At 48.9% G+C, this 9,411-nt stretch overlaps 1 long non-coding RNA gene across 1 annotated transcript; it reads left to right on the top strand.

Moving 5' to 3' along the window:
* The first annotated feature begins 3,218 nt into the window (after positions 1 to 3,218).
* LOC114812240 lies at positions 3,219 to 9,030 on the top strand. Its single transcript, XR_003759892.2, has 3 exons — positions 3,219 to 3,386; positions 7,522 to 7,645; positions 8,687 to 9,030. It is a non-coding gene; the product is annotated as an uncharacterized LOC114812240 (long non-coding RNA).
* Positions 9,031 to 9,411: the final 381 nt, after the last annotated feature.

Below are 9,411 nucleotides of genomic sequence, written 5' to 3'. Positions count from 1 at the left end.
AGACCCTGTCCTGCTTGGGGCTCATAGTTACTTTTATGAACCTGAGAAGCGACAACTCCCTCCTTCAAGTGACAGGACTTTTTCTTGTCGGGGGTGGTGGTTAAAATTGTATTTGTTAAGAGCTTACTATGTGTCAAACACTGTTTTAAGCGCTAGGATAGCTATACGTTAATTAGGTTGGACTCGGTCCTTGTCCCGCATGGGGCTCACAGTCTAAGTAGGAGGGAGAACAGGAGAACTGAGGCTCAGAGAAGTGAAGTGACTTGCCCAAGGGTCACACAGCAAGCAACTGGCAGAGCCGGGATCAGAACCCAGGTCCTCCGACTCCCAGGCCCATGCTCTTTCCATTAGGCCCTGCTATCTGTAAAATAATTATGCTATTTGTTAAGCGCTTACTATGTGCAGGGCACCGTTCTAAGCGCTGGGGGAGATACAGAGTAATCAGGTTGTCCCACATGAGGCTCACAGTCTTAATCCCCATTTTTACAGATGAGGTAATGGAGGCCCAGAGAAGTTAAGTGACTTGCCCGAGGTCACACAGCAGACAAGTGCAGAGTAGGGATTAGAACCCAAGACCTCTGACTCCCAAGCCCGGGCTCTTTCCACTGAGCTACACTGCTTCTCCATGGGGATTAAGACTGTGAGCCCCACGCAGGACAGGGACTGTGTCCCGCCTGATTTGCTCGTACCCACCCCAGCACTTAGTACAGAGCTTGGCACATAATAAGCACTTAACAAATACCATTATTATTATCATTATTATTACTCCTCTCTCCCTATGGCTCCAAGTGCTTTCGTAACCTATATCTGGGCAGCAATCGCAGGCTGAAACTTTAGGTTCAGCGCTTAGTACAGTGCTCAAGCACTTAGCATGGTGCTCAAGTGCTTAGTACCGTCTTCGAGCATTTAGTACAGTGCTCTGCACACAGAAAGCGCTCAATAAATATGACTGAATGAAATGAGGTTCCATTATTACTTTACTACCTCTACATTGTAGACTGTAAACTCCCCTAGACTAAACTCATTGTGGACAGGGAATGTGCCTTCCAAGTCTATTTTATTGTACTCGCCCAAGCATTCATTTACTCAGTCGTATTTATTGAGCACTTACTGTGTGCAGAGCACTGTATTAAGCGCTGGGAATGTACAATTGGGCAACAGATGGAGACGATCCCTGCCCAACAATGGGCTCAGTCTAAAAGAAGAGAAGCAGCATGGCTCAGTGGAAAGAGCACGGGCTCGAGAGTCAAAGGTCATGGGTTCGAATCCCGGCTCTGCCACTTGTCAGCTGTGTGACTGTGGGCAAGTCACTTCACTTCTCTGTGCCTCAGTTCCCTCATCTGTAAAAAATGGGGATGAAGACTGTGAGCCTCAAGTGGGATAACGTGATTACCCTGTATCTACCCCAGAGCTTAGAACAGTGCACATAGTAAGCGCTTAACAAATACCAACGTTATTATTAAAAGGGGGAGACAGCAAAATAAAACAAGTAATCAGGCATCAATACCATCAAAATAAATAAATAGAATCACAGATGTATACACATCATTAATAAAATAGAGTAATAAATAATATATACAAATATACACACACCGTACAGTGATCTATACATAATAAGCGATCAATTAAATACAATCGATTGATTCTGCACACAGTAAGTATTCAGTATATGCCTCTGATCGACTGGCTATCAGAAATCAGAAGGTCATGGCTCCTAATCCCAGCTCTGCCACTTGTCTGCTGTGTGACCTTGGGTGAGTCGCTTCAGTTCTCTGGGCCTCAGTTCCCTCATCTGTAAAATGGGGATTAATAATGATGTTGGTATTTGTTAAGCGCTTACTATGTGCAGAGCACTGTTCTAAGCGCTGGAGTAAATACAGGATAATTAGGTTGTCCCACTTGGGGCTCACAGTCTTAATCCCCATTTTACAGATGAGGTAACTGAGGCACAGAGAAGTTAAGTGACTTGCCCACAGTCACACAGCTGACAAGTGGTAGAGCCGGGATTAAGACTGTGAGCCCCACTGGGGGACAACCTGGTCCCCCTATCCAATGCTTAGAACATAGTAAGCGCTTTAGAGAAGCAGCGTGGCTCAGTGGCAAGAGCCCGGGCTTGGGAGTCAGATGTCATAGGTTCAAATGCCGGCTCTGCCACTTGTCAGCTGTGTGACGGTGGGCAAGTCACTTCACTTCTCTGTGCCTCAGTTCCCTCATCAGTCAAATGGGAATTCACTGTGAGCCTCACGTGGGACAACCCGATGACCCTGCCTCTCCCCCAGCGCTTAGAACAGCGCTCCGCACCTAGTAAGCGCTTAACAAATACCAACATTATCATTCTCTGTGCCTCAGTTCCCTCATCTGTCAAATGGGAATTCACTGTGAGCTCACGTGGGACAGCCCGATGACCCTGTCTCTCCCCCCGCGCTTAGAACAGCGCTCCGCACCTAGTAAGTGCTTAACAAATACCAACATTATCATTCTCTGTGCCTCAGTTCCCTCATCTGTCAAATGGGGGATTCACTATGAGCCTCAGGTGGGACAACCCGATGACCCTGCCTCTCCCCCAGCGCTTAGAACGGCGCTCCGCACCTAATAAGCGCTTAACAAATACCAACATTATCATTCTCTGTGCCTCAGTTCCCTCATCTGTCAAATGGGGGATTCACTGTGAGCCTCAGGTGGGACAACCCGATGACCCTGCCTCTCCCCCAGCGCTTAGAACGGCGCTCCGCACCTAGTAAGCGCTTAACAAATACCATCATTATCATTCTCTGTGCCTCAGTTCCCTCATCTGTCAAATGGGGGATTCACCGTGAGCCTCAGGTGGGACAACCCGATGACCCTGCCTCTCCCCCAGCGCTTAGAACGGCGCTCCGCACCTAGTAAGCGCTTAACAAATACCAACATTATCATTCTCTGTGCCTCAGTTCCCTCATCTGTCAAATGGGGGATTCACTATGAGCCTCAGGTGGGACAACCCGATGACCCTGCCTCTCCCCCAGCGCTTCGAACGGCGCTCCGCACCTAGTAAGCGCTTAACAAATACCAACATCATTATTAACAAACACCATCCCCCCCAAAAAAGTCCCTCCTACCGCTTCCCTAAAGTTTCTCAACTCCAGCAGCCACGTGGCTGTGAGAAGGGGGAGGGAAGGAGGGAAAGGAGGGAGGGATGTGGGGTTAGCCAGGAAGGGATGTCATCCCAGGGCCTCTCCAGGGGCGGGAGCTCGGTGGCCCTGCCTGCTTATTGGCAGCAGGTCCCGGTCACCGCTATAAAGCCAAAGCCTGACCAGCCTTGGCCAGTGGGCCTCTGACCCTGGTAGCCCACCCTCAGAGGAGCCACCTCCCTGGAGACCAGCAAGGGACATCGACTCATTTCGAAGTAGGTAAGGAAGGCCCCGCTGCATGGTTTCTATGCTTTTCCTCCTCCTTCTGCTTTTCACAGCCTGCGTGCTCCAGCATGGCTATCGTTTTAATATGTTCTTCCCCTTGATTCTATTTATTGCCACTGTTCTTTTCATGCAGTAGTATGTAGTGAGCGCTTACTACGCGCAGAGCACTGTACTAAGCGCTTGGAATGGACATCACCCTGATTCTATTTGCCATTGTTTTTATGAGATGTTTTTCCCCTTGATTCTATTTATTGCCATTGTTCTTTTCATGCAATAGTATGTAGTGAGCGCTTACTACGCGCAGAGCACTGTACTAAGCGCTTGGAATGGACATCACCCTGATTCTATTTGCCATTGTTTTTATGAGATGTTTTTCCCCTTGATTCTATTTATTGCCATTGTTCTTTTCATGCAATAGTATGTAGTGAGCGCTTACTACGTGCAGAGCACTGTACTAAGCGCTTGGAATGGACATCACCCTGATTCTATTTGCCATTGTTTTTATGAGATGTTTTTCCCCTTGATTCTATTTATTGCCACTGTTCTTTTCATGCAATAGTATGTAGTGAGCGCTTACTTCGGGCAGAGCACTGTACTAAGCGCTTGGAATGGACATCACCCTGATTCTATTTGCCATTGTTTTTATGAGATGTTTTTCCCCTTGATTCTATTTATTGCCACTGTTCTTTTCATGCAATAGTATTTAGTGAGCGCTTACTACTTGCAGAGCACTGTACTAAGCGCTTGGAATGGACATCACCCTGATTCTATTTATTTGCCATTGTTTTTATGAGATGTTTTTCCCCTTCACTCTATTTATTGCCATTGTTCTTGTCTGCCCGTCTCCCCGATTAGACCGTAAACCCGTCAAAGGGCAGGGACTGTCTCTATCTGTACCGATTTGTCCATTCCAAGCGCTTAGTACAGTGCTCTGCACATAGTAAGCCCTCAATAAATGCTACCGAATGAATGTCTCCCTCCCTCCCCACCTTGGGGATCTGGCAGAGACGAGAGCAACTTCAAAAGGGGGGGATTCCGAGCTTTTTGTTGTTGTTCTGGGAGAAATATGCTATTATTCATTCATTCGATAGTATTTATTGAGCGCTTACTATGTGCAGAGCACTGTACTAAGCACTTGGTATGTACAATTCGGCAACAGAGACAGTCCCTGCCCATTGACGGGCTTATAGTCTAATCGGGGGAGGCAGACGAAAACAATAGCAATAAATAGAATCAAGGGGATGTACGTCTCATTAAAACAATAGCAATAAATAGAATCAAGGGGATGTACACCTCATTAACAAAATAAATGGGGTAATAAAAATATATACAAATGAGCACAGTGCTGAGAAGGGAGAGGGGGAGGAGCGGAGGGAAAGGGGGGAAAGGGGGCTTAGCTGAGGGGAGGTGAAGGGGGGAGAGGCAGCAGAGGGATCAGAGGGAAAATGGGCAGCTCAGTCTGGGAAGGCCTCTTGGAGGAGGTGACAGCTATTACTTGGGCGTTGCACAGCGGTCATTCCAAACGATCCCCAGGTAGCAAAATAAATCCATCCTGACCATTCCAACACTTGCCAGAGGGCAAGGGGTGGGTCTCCCTCCCCCCCACACCTTGGGGATCTGGCAGAGAGCAGCTTCAAAAGGGGGGATTGGTAGTTTTTGTTGTTCTGGGAGAAATATGCTATTACCTGGGCAAAATAAATCCATCCTGACCATTCCAACACTTTGGGGCTGGCTGCTTGGGGACCCGAGTAAGGGACGTGGCGTCATTCATTCCTTCAAACGTATTTATTGAGCGCTTGCTGTGTGCAGAGGACTGGACTAAGCGCTTGGAAAGTACAAAAGAGGAACAAAGAGAGACAATCCGGGCCCACTACGGGCTCGCAGTCCAGAAGGGAGGGAGCCAGACGTCGATACGAGTAAACGGGCATCACTTTAAACAGAATTATAGATTCATTTCATTCATTCAATCGTCTTTATTGAGCGCTTAGTACGGTGCTCCGCACACACTAAGCGCTTGGAAAGCACAATAAAGAGAGACGATCCCTGCCCCAAAGGGGCTGACGGTCTGGGGAGTGGGGGAGACAGATGTCGATACAAGTAAACAGGCATCAATAGAAGCAGAATTATAGATTCATTCACTCAATCGTATTTATTGAGCGCTTAGTGTGTGCGGAGCACTGTACTAAGCGCTTGGAAAGTACAAAAGAGCAATAAAGGGAGACAATCCCGGTCCACAACAGTCTGGGGAGGGAGGGGGAGAGAGACGTCAATGCAAGCAAACAGACATCGATAGAAATAAACAGAAATATAGATTCAGTTCCTTCATTTGTATTTATTGAGCGCTTACTGTGTGCAGAACACTGGACTAAGCGCTTGGAAAGTACAAAAGAGCAATAAAGGGAGACAATCCCGGCCCCAAATGGGCTGACACTCTGGGGAGGGAGGGGGAGACAGACGTCAATACAAATAAACAGGCATCAATATAAAGAGAATTATAGATTCATTCACTCGATCGTATTGATTGAGCGCTTACTGTGTGCAGAGCACTGTACTAAGCGCTTGGAAAGTACAAAAGAGCAATAAAGGGAGACAATCCCGGCCCCAAAGGGGCTGACAGTCTGGGGAGGGAGGGGGAGACGGACGTCAATAGAAGTAAACAGGCGTCGATAAAAAATAAATGGAATTATAGATAGATAACTAAGTGCTGTGGGGCGGGGGGGATGGGGAAGTCCTGCAGGTGGTGGGGTGAGGTGGAAGCGTTGGAAAATGGTTTGGATCGGAGGCCTCTTGCGGGGTGGGGAAGGTTGCCCGACTCTCCGTGCGGGTGTGTGGGTTGCATAATAATAATAATTATTATTATTATGGTATTTGTTAAGCGCTTACTATGTGCTGAGCACTGTTCTGAGGGCTGGGGTTGATAGAGGGTAATCAGATTGTCCCCCTTGGGGCTCACCTTTTTTAATCCCCATAGAGAAGCAGCGTGGCTCCATGGAAAGAGCCCGGGCTTGGGACTCAGAGGTCGTGGGTTCTAATCCCGGCTCCGCCACTTGGCAGCTGTGTGACCTTGGGCAACTCACTTCACTTCTCTGGGCCTCAGTGACCTCAGCTGAAAAATGTGAGCCCGTCATTGGGCAGGGATGGTCTCTATCTGTTGCCGGATTGTCCATTCCAAGCGCTTAGTACAGTGTTCTGCACCTAGTAAGCGCTCAATAAATACTAATGAATGAATGTTCGGCACATAATAATGTTGGTATTTGTTAAGTGCTTATTATGTGCAGAGCACTGTTCTAAGCACTGGGGTAGATACAGGGTCATCAGGTTGTCCCACGTGAGGTCACAGGTAATCCCCATTTTACAGATGAGGTAACTGAGGCCCAGAGAAGTGAAGTGACTTGCCCACAGTCACACAGCTGACAGGTGGTAAGCGCTCAATAAATACGATTGAATGAAAAACTGGGGATGAAGACTGTCAGCCCTAAGGGGGCCAATCTAATAATGTTGGTATTTGTTAAGCGCTTACTAGGTGCAGAGCACTGTTCTAAGCGCTGGGGTAGACACGGGGGACTCAGGTTGCCCCGTGTGAGGCTCACAGTCTTAATCCCCATTTTACAGATGAGGTAACTGAGGCACAGAGAAGTGACTTGCCCACAGTCACACAGCTGACAAGTGGCCGAGGCAGGATTCGAACCCATGACCTCTGACTCCAAAGCCCGTGCTCTTTCCACTGAGTCACGCTGCTTCTCATCTGATGACCTTGTATCAACCCCAGCATTTAGAAACCCTCCCTCCCACGTCCCCAGAGTGTCAGCCCGTTTGGGGCAGGGCTTGTCTCCCTTTATTGCTGTACTGTGCTTTCCAAGCGCTTAGTACAATGTCCTGCACACAGTGAGCGCTCAATAAATAACGATTGAATGAACTGAATCTCGATTTCTATTTATTTGCATCGATGCCTCTTTACTCGTATTGACGTCCGTCTCCCGCCACCCTCTAAGACCCTCAGCCCGCTTGGGGCCTGGATGGTCCCTCTTTCTTACTATATTGTACTTTCCAAGCTTGGCACATAGTAAGCGCTTAACAGATGCTATCATTATTATTATTATTATTATTATTATTATTATTATTATGACAGAGGCGGTCACTGAGGCCCGGAGAAGTGAAGACAGCCCAGCAGAGGAGTGGGCGAGGGGAGGATTAGAACCCACGACGTCTGACTCCCATTCTTACTCCATTGCACTTTCCGGGCTTGGCACATAGTAAGCGCTTAACAGATGCCATTATTATTATTAATATTCTGATGATGACAGACGGGGTCACTGAGGCCCAGAGAAATAAAGACAGCACAGCAGAGGTGTGGGGGAGGGGAGGATTAGAACCCATGACATCTGACTCCCATTCTTACTATATTGTACTTTCCAGGCTTGGCACATAGTAAGCGTTATCAGATGCCATTATGATGATGATGATGATGATGACAGAGGCGGTCACTGAGGCCCGGAGAAGTAAAGACAGTACAGCAGATGAGGGGGAAAGGGGAGGATTAGAACCCATGACATCTGACTCCCATTCTTACTGTATTGTACTTTATAGGCTTGGCACATAATAAGCATTAACAGATGCCATTATCATTATTATTACTGTATTGTATTTTCCAGGCTTGGCACATAGTGAGTGTTAACAGATGCCATTATCATTATTATTACTGTATTGTATTTTCCAGGCTTGGCACATAGTGAGTGTTAACAGATGCCATTATCATTATTATTACTGTATTGTATTTTCCAGGCTTGGTACATAGTGAGCATTAACAGATGCCATTATTATTATTATTATTATTATTATTACTGTATTGTATTTTCCAGGCTTGGCACATAGTAAGCACTTAACAGAGGCCATTACTGTTATTATTATTATTATTGCTGTATTGTATTTTCCAGGCTTGGCACATAGTGAGCGTTAACAGATACCATTATTATTATTACAGTATTGTATTGTCCAGGCTTGGCACATAGTAAGCGCTCAACAGAGGCCATTATTATTATCCTTACTGTATTGTACTTTGCAGGCTTGGCACATAGTGAGCGTTAACAGATGCCATTATTATTATTATTATTGTTGTATTGTACTTTCCAGGGCTGGCACATATTAAGCGTTAACGGATGCCATTATTATTATTACTGTATTGTACTTTGCAGGCTTGGCACATAGCGAGCGCTTAACAGATGCCATTCTTATTCTTCTGTTAAGACTAATAACAGAATATTATTATTATAATAACAGAATATTATTGCTGCCAGATGCGGTCCCGGAGGCCCGGAGCGGCGACGACAGCTCAGCAGAGGAGCGGGCGCGGGGAGGATTAGAACCCACGACGTCTGGCTCCCAAGCCCGGGCTGCTTTTTTTCCCCGGCTCCCGGAGGGAAAAGGGTCGGTGCAGGGAGGTGCAGGGAGGTGCAGGGAGGTGCAGTGCGGTGCAGGGAGGTGCAGGGAGGTGCAGTGCGATGCGGTGGCTGGAGCGGCTGCGGCAGGGCGGGGCGGGCCGGTCCCGGGCGGGGCGGGCCGCAGCCTGGGCCTCCGCCTCCGGCAGGGTGCTGACCCCGGCCGCCATCCCCGAGTTCTGCATCCCCCCGCGACTGCGGGGGCGTGCGGGGGGCGGTGCGGGAGGAGGGGCGGGGGGAGCGGCGGGGGTGGTGGTCCGCACCGACTGGGACCCGCGGTCGCAGGCGGCCCTGTCGCTGCGGCACCTGGCCCGCGGACCCACCGCCTACGGCTTCTGCGCGCTGCTGGAGAGTCCCCACACCCGCCGCAAGGAGTCGCTCTTCCTGGGGCCCCCGCGCGCCCTCTCCCTCTTCACTGCGCCTGCGCCCGCTCCGCGCCCCCTCCCCATCGAGGCCTGATTGACACCCCATCGAGGCCCGTCCGGGGTGGGCGGGGCGAGGCCCCCTCCCCCCCCCCCGCTCCCTCTTCACTGCGCCTGCGCCCGCTCCGCGCCCCCTCCCCATCGAGGCCTGATTGACACCCC

Source organism: Ornithorhynchus anatinus, chromosome 5, assembly GCF_004115215.2.
Source record: "Ornithorhynchus anatinus isolate Pmale09 chromosome 5, mOrnAna1.pri.v4, whole genome shotgun sequence".
Classification (NCBI taxonomy): Eukaryota; Metazoa; Chordata; class Mammalia; order Monotremata; family Ornithorhynchidae; genus Ornithorhynchus; species Ornithorhynchus anatinus.
This window is presented reverse-complemented; position numbering and strand designations above follow the sequence as displayed.